At 40.5% G+C, this 14163-nt stretch overlaps 2 long non-coding RNA genes across 2 annotated transcripts in view; one reads left to right on the top strand and one right to left on the bottom strand.

Moving 5' to 3' along the window:
• LOC309654456 overlaps positions 1-14163 on the top strand; it is a 354889-nt gene that overhangs the window by 73617 nt on the left and 267109 nt on the right. The gene's annotated exons all lie outside the window — the stretch shown is intronic.
• LOC309654453 overlaps positions 1962-14163 on the bottom strand; it is a 59057-nt gene continuing 46855 nt past the window's right edge. Inside the window, exon 2 of the long non-coding RNA XR_014260260.1 lies at positions 1962-13898. This is a non-coding gene — a long non-coding RNA (uncharacterized lncRNA). The remainder of the gene's footprint in view (positions 13899-14163) is intronic.

Genomic DNA, 14163 nt, shown 5'->3' with positions numbered 1-14163 from the left:
CCCACAGCAGTACAGCGTAATAGCTCTTCCTAAGCAGAAGAAAGGGTGATAGAGTTAAAGATGTATGACACTGCCGCTGGTGTCCTCAGACAAGTTATTTAACCTCTCTGACTTCCAGTTTCCTCATGTATAAAGATAATAAAATTATCCACCTCTGTAATTATTGTAATTATTTTGAGGATTGAATGAGTAAGTACATACAGGACATTCAGCACAGTGCCTGGATGCGGTAAATGCAAATAAGGTTAGGGATTAGTACTTTCTCAGATGCCTGGTTCAACGGCCCCTCTGACCTCTTCACACACGTCTGATTCAGATTGCTCATTCTTAGTGCCCGTCGTGGAGCTGGGGTCGTGACATCTATTTATTAACTCTGGGCAACTGTCAAGAATGAAGACGATAATAAGTATGCGGGATGAGTTTGTATTTCAGAGAATGCAATGAAAATTGGCACAATGGGACAATGTAGAGGACCCAGAGTCCTAGGTAGAATGTAGAGTTCTAGGTGTAGAAGCACCCCAGACTTCTCTAGGCAAAACTTTCCTGCTTTCTTCAACTGTCCCTTATGTGGCACCCCACCATTTTGGTGCCCTCTTTCAGATCTTATCCAAGTTACCAATGTCCATCTTAATATGTTGAGCCAGAACCAAACATCAAGAAATAATTCTAAACCAGTCTTTCCAGGACTTAGTGCTGATGTGTCAGTTGCTGGCTTGATCTGGACATTATCTTTCCGTTAATGTAACCTGAGATTACAAAGCTCTGTGAGCAACTGGGTTATACCTTTATACCATTCAACAAGTGAAAGAAACACCAGCTTTCTACTTTACAGAGAGGAAAAGTGGGCATGCAGGAGGGAAGTGATTTGCTCACTAAGGACATCCTCATAAGATACCATTATGATTATGGCTGTGGCGATGACCTTGCTGCCTGAGACCACACAGTCATTTGGTTTCTCATTAGTCATTAGCCTGTGAGTTCTTGGGTTGAATCTGTAGACTAGTGATGGAGAGCTTCGAAATTATCAGTCAAGCTTGGTCTGTTGTGTTAACAACTTGGACTTTGAGATGATGTGGAACTAGGTGCCAGTGCTGGACCCCAAAGAATAATTTTTTCCTTGAAAACGGAACTCACTACTTTTAGTTATCAAATGATATTTTTGCTAGAATTAACTGACCAAGGCTCACCTCAGCCCTAAGAGTGTGCCTGATCTGTCATGATAAATCAAACATTCAAAAATTCAACAGCTGCACAATTAAACCTTTGAAGACATAGTTGAGATTATCTGTCAGCTCTTAAAAAACTCAACACGTCCACATTGTTAAGAGCTCAGAGGAACAAGCCAAAAGCCATACACCTTTAAAAACTCAACATTAACTTTATATGCTTTTAAAAATAAATGTCCTCATGTTATTTGTAAAATGAAAGACACAGTAACCAAAACACGCCCGGCTGAGTACTGTGGTGTACTACTCTTTGACCTGTAAAAATGAATCTTTCTGGTGGGAGTAGGTGTTCCGATAAAAGCAGAGCAAGCTTAACTATAAACTAGAGGTCCTCATTCTCTTTACTACCTATTATGGTGACTAGCGAGTCAGACACCCACTTCTGAGAGGAAACACTATCTCAGATGTTCACATTTTCTTGTGAAACGCCAGTTTGGAAAACTAAGGAAGGTGGGGAGAGTCAGATTCCTGTCTACCTTCTACGAATTTCTTCTGTGTTCTCCATTAAGTTATGGTGAACCACAGTGGCTGCAAAGAAATACTAAGCGAGGAAGCACAATTATCTTGTGTTATCAGTATTAAAACCTTTTTAAAATAATGTCTTGCCTTTAGTTTATCTTACTCGAGCATGTTAAAATACTATTTAAATACTATTTAAAATGCTTCATAATAGAAATTTTGGATTAAGAGACAAAACACATGGGGAAAAAAACCCGATCACATTTTTTAAAATATAAATTTATTTATTTATTTATTTTTGGCTGCGTTGGGACTTCGTTGCTGCGCGCGGGCTTTCTCTAGTTGCAGCAAGCGGGGGCTACTCTTCCTTGCGGTGCATGGGCTTCTCATTGAGGTGGCTTCTCTTGTTGCAGAGCACGGGCTCTAGGCACGCGGGCTCAGTAGTTGTGGCTCGCGGGCTCTAGAGCGCAGGCTCAGTAGTTCTGGCGCACGGGCTTAGTTGCTCTGCAGCATGTGGGATCTTCCCGGACCAGGGCTCGAACCTGTGTGCCCTGAAATGGCAGGCGGATTCTTAACCACTGTGCCACCAGGGAAGTCCTTGATCACTGTTTTTTAAACCAACACCCCGAAAAGTTCATTAAGAATGGTGAAACTGGGATTGGAATACAGACATCTGATGGATGACATCTTCCCTCTGCACGATGCGTCCCTACTCCTGAGGTCCCTCCCCCACTCTCTGCCCTGCTCCTAACTCCAGCCACCCAGCCCACGTACTGTGCCTGGTGCACACCAGCAGGCTCCCATTTCAGGGTCATTGCCCTGGCTGTTGTCTCTACCTGAAATAAATGCTCTTCCCCCAGTCAGCCATGGCTCACTTCACTTCCTCACCTCCTTCAAAATGTTATTCCAGTGACGCCTTCTCAGTGAGGCCTTCACTGACCCCCTTCCTAAAATTCCCCCCCAACCTTACACACCCCTTTCCCTTTCCCACACTCTATCACGTTCCAATGTGAGTGACCTTAAACATATCTCAAAGTTGACATATTTATAACATTCATGGTCTGTGTCCTTGCACTAGAATCTGAGGTCCAGGAGGGAGAGATTGTTGTCTGTTTTGTTTTGACGTCTAATGTTATAGTATTTTACAGCGGCGGCCAGATGTCCCATACACTTGCAATTGTATCTTACAGATTTCAAGGTCTTCTTCTGTTTTAAAAATTTACTCAGTATATTATTCATCGGATATTCTGAAAATTATTCAATGCTAGGTATTGAGTGTTTTATGTATATTCATTTAATCTTCAAAATAACGCAGTAAGGTAGATATTGTCCCCATTTTTTCAGATGACAAAACAGATGTCAAAGTTGAGCAACTAATTCAAAATCACATAGCTTTAAAGGGAAAGTAAAAAAAAAAAGAAAAAATTAAACTATTTTCTGATCTCCAGCCCAGAGATCATTCTACTGATCCCACAGAAATGGAGATCTGTAACGGACCTCTATTTCTGACTATATTCCACTGGAATGAAAACTCCATGGGCCATGGACCTTGTCATTCTTTATCACCACCATATTTGCAGTACCTAGGATAGTGTCTGGTATGTTATAGGTATATATATATAAATGTACATATATGCACACACATATTTGTTGAAAGAACTAAAGAGTGAATGAAAGGCTAATGTCGAGGACACAATCTCTATTCATCTCTGAATAGACTCAAAATAGTTCATCTTGCACCTCCTCTTCTTCTTCCCCTCCTCTCTGAACAACTCAATCCCAAGCCCATTAGGTGGGGCAGAGGAAGGTTGGCTTCTGCAGCTGGGGGATGTGTGAGCCTAAGCAGGGTCGTGGAGCCCACGCAGGGGAGGCTGGTCTGGAGGGTCAGAGCCCAGGCAGGGGGAGGATGCATCCACAAGGGGGTGGGGCGGTGTGGGATGCAGAGCCCTAGTGGACTGGGGAGAGTGTCCCCGCAGAAAGGCAGCCTGGCGTGGGGTATCAGATCCCCAAGGGGGTGAGGAGATTATCCACACAGGGAGAGTGATGCAGTGTGGGGAGTCAGAGCCCAAGGGGGATGAGGAGGCTATCTATTGATACACAGGGGTGAACTGGTACAGGAGGACAGACCTGAGTGGGAGGCGAGGGCATCCTTGTAAAGGGATGGCCCAGGGACAGGGCTTAGGAGCCTGAGTGGAATGAAAAAGGCATGCACCTGTGGGGGCAGCCTGGCGTGAGCTGCCAGAGCCCAGGCAGAGTGAGGATGGTGTCCACATGGGGCAGCTGGGAGCTCAGATTGGGGAGTGAGAGCTTGAGCCAAAGATAGAGGCGTAGGGAGGGGTGATGGCAGGGATGAGAGACTGGCTACTAACAGAGGGATTTATCAAACAAGCAAATACATTAAGGATAATGGAAACCAGGCTTGTCACTGTTGGAGAAATATAAACAGAAAAGTTAGAATGAACTCTGTAGTGCTGGATTGGAATTGAGGGTATTGGTATTAACTCATATTTTTCAATATATAAAGATAAATATAGAAGTAAATACATATGTAAATGTGCGTGTGTTTTCTCTATTTCGTCCACTGAGAGAAACTGAGATTCCTTGCCCTATAGCAATGAACACACCTAGCACTTGGGTCTTGATTTCTAAATGCCACTTTCCTCTAGAAGGAACCAGGGCTCCTTGGAGAAATGTCTGATTCCAGATCTGGGGCAGAGAAAGTGTGAGATGACCCAGGGACATCTTATGGGACAAGAAAAAAGGAAGCGCTCAAGGAGTGAGGGGCCATAAGAGGATATGTATGTGGTTCCAAAGGATAGAGAATGTCTTTGGAGACACACACCAAAGTATTCAGCAGGTGATGATGCATCACCTCTGAAACCTAATCTCAAATAATTTAAGGGGAAAAAGTTATGTGTACTGTACTTCCAATGTTTCTGTGAGCTTATAATTGTTTCAACATTTAAAAAATTAAAAAATAAAACAGCAGGCACACTCTGTGCAAGAGGAAGAAAAAAAATGTCATATTTGTTGTACATAGGGAGACATTAACAAGGGTAAACTAAAATCGGAATCTAATTTCTATCACTCTGATTCATTTTTCCTCATATATTCTGTTTTTGAGCTGTGAGTAATTATCAATGAAATGAAAACAAGAACTAATACTAACGATAGTGAATGTTAATGATAGCTGTCTTACTGGCTGGTGAATGCTGTGGTCCATAAAGCTGCTCTTTATAAGAACTGTTATCTTAACCTTTCCAAGCTGTTCACCAACAAGTCAGGCTAAGCACTAGTACGATGCTGATGGTTTGGCTTAAAGAATTTATATACCTATCATCATGTTTCCATTAGAAAAAAAAAGGAACTACACGCATTTGCAGTTATGAACAGTTATTTAAATTTGCATGAGTTATTTTGGAGGGAAATACAATTATTTCAGCAGCGACTTAATGACAATTTTAGATATTTTAGAAAGTGATGAAAAGAAAACATGGTTTATCCACCAGAGGTCCAGTCCCATATTGTGATTATTTGAACTGTGGGCTTTCCCAGCATCCTCAGAATCACTAGTTTATCCTTATCTACAGGGTAGCCCTCCTTCATCCTTCTTGTTTCTCGATTCAACCTGCACAAGTGCAACAAGGTTTGAAATCTCACAAATGGAGATTAATTATTCTTTTTTTTTTAAATTAATTTATTTATTTATTTTTGGCTGTGTTGGGTCTTCGTTTCTGTGCGAGGGCTTTCTCTAGTTGCGGCAAGTGGGGGCCACTCTTCATCATGGTGCGCGGGCCTCTCACTGTCGCAGCCTCTCTTGTTGCGGAGCACAGGCTCCAGACGTGCAGGCTCAGTAGTTGTGGCTCACGGGCCTAGTTGCTCCGCGGCATGTGGGATCTTCCCAGAGCAGGGCTTGAACCCGTGTCCCCTGCATTGGCAGGCAGATTCTCAACCACTGCGCCACCAGGGAAGCCCCTAATTATTCTTAAAGATGAATTTCCACAAGACCTTTTCCTCATGGGAAATCTGTCTTCTCACTTTTCCTGTCAATCATAAATCTCTGCTCAAAAGCACAGAAGGATTCTGTTTACTCTAGGGACTACGTAACAGGATACCCAGGTGAGGGAGGAGGTTGTCAGGAAATTAGTCAGAAGTGCTGCCTTGTTCTGTTTAGCACTCATATCCTCCCCTGCCCACCCTCCACGCTGCCGCCAGCGCATTGCCCTTGGAGGCTGAATTGCACAATGGTTGGTATAAAGTTTGGATTTTGAAGTTAGACCACGTTTCAAACCCTGCCTTTGCCCCTTACTGTGTAACCTTGAGCAAGTTACTAAGAGACTTTCTAAGCCTCTTTTCTCACCTTTATCATGAGGTACTTGTCCATCTCACAGAATTTCTGAAAGAATCAAAGGATATGTCACGTAAAATACTTAAAGCAATGTCTAACACACGGCACATGCTTTTTAAAATGCTGGTGGTTTTTATCATTATTGATGTTTTAAATGATCATGTTATTAAGATCCCATATTTATAGTGTATTGAGTTCCAACCCCCTGCTGTTCAAAGCTTTTTTTTTTTTTAAGTGTTTATTTATTTATTTTTGGCTGTGTTGGGTCTTCGTTTCTGTGCGTGGGCTTTCTCTAGTTGCGGCAAGTGGGGGCCGCTCTTCATCGCGGTGCGCGGGCCTCTCACTATCGCGGCCTCTCTTGTTGCGGAGCACAGGCTCCAGACGCGCAGGCTCAACAGTTGTGGCTCACGGGCCTACTTGCTCCACGGCACGTGGGATCTTCCCAGACCAGGGCTCGAACCCGTGTCCCCTGCATTGGCAGGCAGATTCTCAACCACTGCGCCACCAGGGAAACCCCCAAAGCTTTCTTATCACGAGAGGCGCACACACACACACACATGCAAACCGCCAGCACCACCAACCCTACCACCAGCGCCAGCACATCAACCTCATGCTATTTGTGGCCACCTAATGACTTTGACAGATGTTACCAACAAGACTGAGGATGACTGGGGACCCTGACAGAGGTGATGTAGCTGATTGGAACTATATCTGTGTTCACAGCAGAGAATCACCAAAGAAGTAGTGACTTGAGCACCTGCCCCACTTGTCTCCATACCACCCAGACATTTGGAGGCATTCGTACACTTCTTTCCCCAGACTGTCTCATTTCATTCAAATGTCGCTTCCACAGCCAAGTCTTTTTTGACTTATATAAAATAACCCTATAAAATACTCCCATCACTCTTTTCCCCCTCCCCACAGTCTATTCGTTTTTCTTTACCACCCTTTTCACCCTTCTCACTACCTAGCATTAGTGTGTGTGTGTGTGTGTGTGTGTGTGTGTGTGTGTGCGCTTATTGTCTTTCTCTCCAAGTAGAAAAAAATCTCCATGATGGCAGGATCTTCATCCTTTTCGTTTACCATTAAAACAATATCTCATGTAGCAGGGGGTTCAATAAATATTAAGTTAATGAATGAATCTAATTGTCAGCTACCAGTTTAGGCACAAAGGACCCTAATTTTTAATTGAGGCCAAAGATCTCTGGAAAAATAAACTATTCCCATGTTTGCTACAGAGAGATTTACAAGGAAAAGAAGACAACTTTAGCACAATTCATGCAAAAAGACAAAACAAAGCCGAAGAGCCCTCAAAGTAGCCTTCACTACGTAGCTCTTAATATACATTTGTAAAAGCATATCTTTTTGTATTATTTCTTTTCTGTTAATTTTCATGATTGGGGTTTCTCTTCTCATGAAATATGTTTCCAGGAATAGAACCCCACTCTATAACATTGCACCTATAGGACCTAGGAGTCCAACCTGTGACTATGGTCCAGAACCAATTCATTCCTAAGTCGCCAGTTTCCTAACGTCATTGGCCCCTATCATTCTGAGGGTGAGAGCCAAGCTCCTTAGCAGATGAACAAGGATGGCTGGGTCCACTCGCTCCCTCCTCTTACCTCATGCACCCCTGGCTCCTGTCTCAGTGCTGAGGTACTTCCGGTTTCACTTCTCCGTGCCTGGTCTCACCTTGTCCCTGAGTTTGCAGTGCCTCTATCTCCCTGTCCTGGTACACACCTGTCCATTTTTAAGTCTCTGAGGAAGGGATTCCTGACTGCCTCTTCCTACCACAATATTAATGAAAATGAAACTAATTCAACATTATGATCAATAATATGTTTGTAACACTTTGCTAAAGCTGGTTAGAGCAACTAAAACTAACCCAGCCTCTGTTTTTTCTCTAAAACTATATATACCTCTGAAGTCATGACTTTAAAATGTTTTCTTTTACATTACTAAAAGGAATTCATCCCATTCCATATCAGCTATAGGTTGTGAGATCCTAATTATGGTAATACACGTCTCACTGATACTTGTGGAATTGTATCATGACCCAAATCCAAATCTGCAAAAGAAAATGAATACAGGTAGAAAAAATATACCTCAGACTAGTTGTTTGTTCCCCTGCAAATAATCTTACAAACAGTACCCAACTTTTAAGAAAAAAAAAAAGCAAAAACCACTTAACCCCAATTCAGTCAGATGAATCTCTGTGAACCAGTTGTATCATCTTTTAACTCAGCAATAACTTTAAATAAGGAACCCACAGAATTATATATTCCAGGAAAATTTTCAGAGTATAAGTTATATCTCACAAATAATGGCGTTAACCATTATTTTACATGAATTTTTCTCAGGGCAAAACATAAAATAAAACTGATATCTGATAGGCATTTGCATTTCTTATGCCAAAGAACAATACCCCAGGGGTTAAAACTAGAAACTACGGTTTGAATTTCTTATGAATTCAAGATAAGACCTCAAAATAGTGACATAAATAATGAACTAGGTCAGATACCATATACAAAAATGTTTTTAGTAGGCTTCCACTTTAAACCTTTATCCGAAAGTTTTGTTTGTTACTCAGACTATTTATCTGGAGAGAAGAATTCTTAACCAAGAATTAGGACCAACATGGACATTTAACTTTGGCTGAAACAGTAACAAAAAAGAGAAATTAGGAAATACACACATAAGAAAAGAACCTCTGCTTTCTTCATGAAGAGATCATTATGACTGTATTTCTTGTTTCCAAACATCAGTAAATAAAAAATGTTCACTGAGAGGATTCTTCTCCGGAAATGCAAATGTTGATTAAGAGGATTCTTCTTTAGACTTTTCTTTGGAAAGTCCTGTGAAAATCAAAAATACTCATGGGAATACTGTTTTTATTTTTTGTATCCATTGTACTTCCAAAAGGATTTGACGGCTCTAGAAAATATAATGGATAACGTCCAATGTTGGAACACAAGAAATGTTTTTCAGAAGAACCCTTAAAAGACTTTTATTAAAAATTTTAAAATTTGGCCCAGTGAAGGCATTCTGTATACGGTCAAGAAGATGTAATATACGTAAGATACTCTCTGATTATCTAGCAAGACAACATTGTGGTGACTTTTTATTCTCAGTGTAGTTAAGCTTGAACCGTTTCCCACAGTTCCCTTCTCTGCGTGGCTCTGGGGTCAGGCTGGTCACAAGAGAAATTCTTGCCGGATTTGGAAGGCAGAAGTGAAGCAGCAGCCATGTTTAAGCTTAGAATGTTGCTGTTAGGTCAGGTACAATTGCAGCTCATGCAATTGCTGTGGATTTGCCAGTTCACTTTGTTGGCGTGGGAAAGGAGTGGCTGGGCCCCTAGTTTCCCACCTCCTCCCAGATCTCCTTGGGACAGCAGCTGGGCCCACTGTGCCTCCAACAAGGGGCTGGATTTCCTTATTCAGCTTGTTCAAATCCTGGGCCAAGCTCACATGCTGCTCCGGAGGGCACAGGTCTTCTGCAGGTCACTCACATCATTGAGGAGATGGTGGGAGTCCCATAAAAGGTATCCTAGATATCTAGTCTAGATCTCCTCAACTGATGAAAGAGATCCTAAAAAAAGATAATACTCTTATTAAGATTTATCTGGCTTCTAGCTCCCTTTGGGAATATTTTTAACTTCATACCATAAACAAGGTTTGTAAGGGTGAGTCTACCAACTTTCCCAAGAAGGCTGTCTTTTGGGCCAAGGAAAACAAGTAGTACAAAGATGGAGACTCATTCTAGAGAGATCTTTGTAGAGCTGACAGTGTAAAAGAGGTATCTTGTCTCCATGGTTTGCACAGGCTATCCCCAGAACAGTACAGTTTGTTTCATTATTCAAAATAGAGGAAAACATATATAACTACACAGTCAGTTGACCAGAATAAGAAGGAAATACTGTCACTGCCTTACTCTATTGGCTCGGAAGCCTAAGCAATGGAGTTAGACAAGAAACAGAAACAAGTATGAGAACTAAAGAGGAAGACACATTGTTTGTAAATAATGATTGTCTATATGGAAAATCCAAGAGGCACTTTAGACAGATTATTAGAATAATTTTTTTAAAGTTCAGGAAGTTTTCTGGGAAAAAAAGATTAATTTGGAAAAACCTATAGTGTTCCTATACACAAACAATGACAAATGAGAAAATAGAGTTTTAAAAAATTAAATATATAATATTAAATGTAAATTATATATCATTTTTAAAAATGAACAACAAAAACTACAAAGTTCCTCAGAATAAATCTATCAAAAGATGTGAAAGACTTTTATGGAGATAATTATAATACTTAAGTGAAAGATATAAAAGACTGACTAAATATAAAGTTATATTATGGTCATGAGTGGGAAGACTCAATAATGTACAGGTATCAATTCTCACCAAATTTATCTATAAATTTCATGCAATTCCAATCAATACTTTTTGTGGTATTTGTGGGTGTGTGAAAACCATAGTGAGATACCACTCACACACACTAGAATGGCAATCAAAATAATTTTTTTAAATGGAAAATAACAAGTGTCTGTGAAGATGTAGAGAAATTAGATCCCTCATACATTGCTGGTAGGAATGTAAAATGGTGCAGCTGTTGTGGAAGACATTTTGGGAGTCCCACAAAAAGCTAAACGTAGAATTCCCATATGACCCAGCGATTCCGTTCCTAGGACTATACCCAAAAAATTGAAAACAGAGACTCAAACAGATAATTGTATGTCAATGTTCATAGCAGCACTATTCACAAGAGCTGAAACATGGAACCAATACAAATGCTCATTATCTGATGAATGAATAAGCGTAATGCGGTATAGCCATACCAATCAATGTTATTCAGCCATGAAAAGAAATGAAGTACTGACACCTGCTACAACATGGATGAACCTCATGCTAAGTGAAAGGTGCCAGTCACAACAGGCCATATATTATATCGTTCCACTCACATGAAATATCCAGAGTGGGCAAAGTCATAAAGACAGAAAGCAGATTAGCGGTTGCCAGGGCCTGGATCGGGGGAGAACAGGGAGTCACTGCTTAATGGGTGTGGGGTCCCTTTCAGAGTCATAAAAATATACTGGAACTGGATAACAATGACGATTTCTCATCATTGTAAATGTACTAAATGTCACTAGTGGTAAATTTTATGCTGTGTGTCTTTTATCACAATAAAAAACACAAATGATAAATTGTATACATTAAAATGTAATAATCCTACACATTTAAAGACTCCATAAATAATGTGAAAAGAGAAACCACAAACCCTAAAAGACCTTTGCCACTCATGCAGCCCAAAAGGATAATCTATCAAGAATATTAAAAAGAACTTGTGTAGATCTGCAAGGAAATACAAATAACACAATGGGAAAAAGAACAAGGACATGGTCAGGCAATTTATAGAAGAGAGAACCTAAACGGCAAAAAAAAATATGGAAAATATTTGGCCCCATCAGTAATTAGGAAAATGCAAATGAAAACATATTTTGCACCCTATCGGACAAGTAATACTTTAAAAGCCTGATAATACCTGGTATTAGTGAGGATGTAAGGAAATGGCATCTCTAACGCATGGTCAATAATGTACACTGGAGCAACTTTGGAGGCTAATTTGGCAATAGCTGATAAAGGTAAAAGTCTGTATATGGTATGTACCGACTAGCAATTCCACTTCTAGAAATATACCATAGAGAACATTGTTTTGGTACAAGGAGATGTGTACATATATGCTCACAGTAGCATTCTTTATTATTGTCAAAAGGAGGCAGGGAGGAAAGAGCTTTAAATAAATGGGGAAATAAACTGTGGAATACTCCCGCAACAATTAGAATGAATGAATAAACTAGATCTAAATGTTCGCCTATGGATAGGTCTCAAAAACAAAGTTGAGGGAAAAAAGACAAATTTCAAACTGATTTATAGTATAAACTGATACTTGTGTTAAAGTTTTAAACATACAAAGTGAACCAAATGTTGCTATCATTGCAGACATCTGTAGTGAAGGTACAAAATCTTAGAAGGAAAGAACACCCAGTAACTTTCTTATGGTGTTTCTCTCTGGGGATGGAAGGGAGGAAGTGGGATGGCACAAAAGGGATATTGTCTCTAATTTTAATGTCTTAAAAAATCTGCAGCAAATAAAACACATTGTTAATAAGTGTTAATTCTTATTAACACTTAGGGGGCACCGACATTCTTTGTTATATTACTTTCCATGCTTTCTGTGAGTCTGAAATTTTTCAAAATAAAATAACCAATAGTCTATTAATATGGAGAAATAATGTAAGAAGCAACTCTGCAAAGACTAAGTACATAAACGTATAAATTTTTTCACGGTGAGAAAATCAACTAAATAAGTGTGTGTGTTTGTGTGTGTGAGAGAGAGAGAGAGAGAGAGGGAGAGAGAGAGGGAGAGAGAGAGAGAGAGAGAGAGAGAGAGAGATGATCCAAGCAAAGCAAGCAGCCAGATTGTGTTTCTTTGCAGGAGAGACCTCATAATGACAACTTTAATGATACTCCCTAGTCAGAGGTCAGAGATCCCCGGACAGTGACACACCCGGACACTTGTCCATTTGCCCAGGACAATGTGTGCTGCTATTGACTCAGGGCAATTCCTGTTTCTCTCCCAGAGAAGGCAGCCAAATGACAAATCCAGAACAAAAGCCATCACCCATTCCTGGTTCTCCCAATATTTTTCATAGACCCAAGTTTCATTTATTTGCTTATTGACTTGAATCTGATATGGGACATAATGTCATTGGTTTGATCAGACATAGCTTTTTAGATTACCTTAGCTATCATAATTACAACTGGGAAAAAAAGTGATCTCCAACTCATTTACTTTTGAGGCTATGTCCTGACACCAGCTCATGTTTTCTGAAGAATAACGAATGGAAAATGCTACCACCACTTATTTAACAGATTTGCTGTTGGTTTTCTGGGCTTTATATTCTGAGTCGCCATCCAAACGTTTCTTTCAGAAATGACAGCTTCTTGGCAGAGAGGCTAAGAGGTTCAGCGGTCCCACAATAGAGATCTCTTTCTTGCCGAGCTGCATCCAGATTGCCTGCCTGCTCAGCACGTAGGAATGTTTGATTCACATGCTACTTTTTGGAACTAATAAACACTCCTCCCTAATGCTGGGCTAACTGGCAGAAGCCCTGACTTAGCGTTCTTGAGCTTTTTGAACCTTACCACAGGAGATAAGGCAGGGAATTCTGTTCCTAAGAATCACTGCAAATTTATAAATATTGTGTGTCAGTAAATGTGACATTAAAATGGGATTTCTATTTGGTTGCATTGGTGGCTGTTACTTGTTTTTTGTTTTTTGGGTTTTTTTAACATCTTTGTTGGAGTATAATTGCTTTACAATGGTGTGTTAGTTTCTGCTTTATAACAAAGTTAATCAGCTATACATATACATATATCCGCATATCTCCTCCCTCTTGTGTATCCCTCCCTCCCTCCCTATCCCACCTCTCTAGGCGGTCACAAAGCACGGAGCTGATCTCCCTGTGTTATTCAGCGGCTTCCCACTAGCTATCTGTTTTACATTTGGTAGTGTATATATGTCCATGCCACTCTCTCACTTCGTCCCAGCTTACCCTTCTCCCTCCCCGTGTCCTCAAGTCCATTCTCTACATCTGCGAGTGACTGTTATTTGCACAGCAGCCTTTCTGAAATAAGGAGAGTGTACTTACTCATTAAGCAGAGTACAAGATAAAATTCGTAATCTTTTTCCTTCATCTCATCATCCAGATTTTTCTAGAACACAACCTTCCCTTTGAGAATGTAAACTTCTTGGCAGCAGGGACTTGGAGCTACTTATTTAGCACGAGACCTGGCACCAAGTTGGTATCTGTAGAGAATAGTGCAGACATCAGGTGATCACGTGGATCATGGTTTGCCTTACCTAACCAAAACACAGGAAGCATCTCCTACCCTCTGCCCTTAGAAGACTGAATAAGAAAACAACAACAAAAAAGAACTAAAAATACTAGGATTCAAATCATCCTCAATCAAGAGAACATATGAAGAATCATAAGCACAACAACTGTGATTTTGGGGAAAAAACATCTAACACTAAAATCTCTAATGATAAATAGCTCATGAGTAATTCATCT

The sequence above is a fragment of the Balaenoptera physalus genome (assembly GCF_965194825.1).
Source record: "Balaenoptera physalus genome assembly, chromosome: 2".
Taxonomy (NCBI): Eukaryota; Metazoa; Chordata; class Mammalia; order Artiodactyla; family Balaenopteridae; genus Balaenoptera; species Balaenoptera physalus.
The sequence above is the reverse complement of the archived record's forward strand: the minus strand, read 5'-3'. Positions and strand labels throughout refer to the sequence as shown.